General features: G+C 58.9%; 1 non-coding gene across 1 annotated transcript; it reads left to right on the forward strand.

Annotated features, from left to right (window-relative positions):
• Nucleotides 1-483: 483 nt before the first annotated feature.
• TRNAI-AAU (transfer RNA isoleucine (anticodon AAU)) lies at nt 484-557 on the forward strand. Its single transcript has one exon. It is a non-coding gene; the product is annotated as a tRNA-Ile (tRNA).
• Nucleotides 558-967: the final 410 nt, after the last annotated feature.

A 967-nucleotide genomic window follows, 5' to 3' on the forward strand; every position in this document is an offset into this window, starting at 1 on the left:
GTACAGTGTAGGGGTGGGGGGAGTGGCGGGAAAGATGCCAAGACCCCAGCGGCGGTTACTAGGGGGCGGTGGGGAATCCCGCGGCTCTTTTGTCCTTTCTCGGGTGTTCTGTTATTTTCTAAGCTTTATTTAGCCATACCAAAAGCTCCGGATACACGAAGTTTCCAAGCTGCGAGGATTCTTGAAGATAAAAAAATATTTATTTGCAATATTGGGAAACCTTTCTCCCGAGCTAAGGCCCCAAAGTGCAATTTGTATGTTCTCTGTGAAAGCCTCCCACTCGCCCTAAGAAGCCGCCTCCCTTCTCCTGGAAAGCTCCAGGGTCTCAGGCTTTTCTTCCGGCCAGAGGGAGCGGCGACAGGCACCGCAGAAACCCGCTGGGACCTGGCGCCGCCGAATCAGCCTGAAGGGGCGCGGCTGGCTCGGCGCCGCGCGCAGGCCCAGCGTCCTCATAGGTACAGTGGCGGCACCCTAACGTCAGCCGGCCGGTTAGCTCAGTTGGTTAGAGCGTGGTGCTAATAACGCCAAGGTCGCGGGTTCGATCCCCGTACGGGCCACATTCGCTTTTCTTCTTTTCTTTTTTTTTTTAAACAAAATCCCGTTACTAGTTGCTCTACAACTATTTTGAAAAACACGCTTTTCGAGAGCTGCAAGCCGCCTGCCAAAGAGAGTCACGGCATCATTCCGGACCGCACCTCCAGGCTGTCGCAGACGGCCAGCGGGGACAGAGGGCAGGATCCCGCACAGGCGCGGCTTCCCGCGCCCGCGCGCCGCAGCCGCCCTCCGGGGCTTTTTCGGATGCTCTCAGGCGCCTGCTGCTTCCCACTGCGGAGCTGACGAGAGCCCTCGGCGGACACTTCAGTTCCCGGCGTTCTTGGAGCTGAAATCCGGGCTTGGAACTAATCCGTCCGCAGGTGGTGACGGAGAGCCTCGAGCGGGCCCCGTGCCGCGTAGGCCGGGGCGACCA

This window comes from Pteronotus mesoamericanus, unplaced genomic scaffold (genome assembly GCF_021234165.1).
Source record: "Pteronotus mesoamericanus isolate MK-2021 breed Mesoamerican mustached bat unplaced genomic scaffold, CSHL_Meso_final contig_192, whole genome shotgun sequence".
Classification (NCBI taxonomy): Eukaryota; Metazoa; Chordata; class Mammalia; order Chiroptera; family Mormoopidae; genus Pteronotus; species Pteronotus mesoamericanus.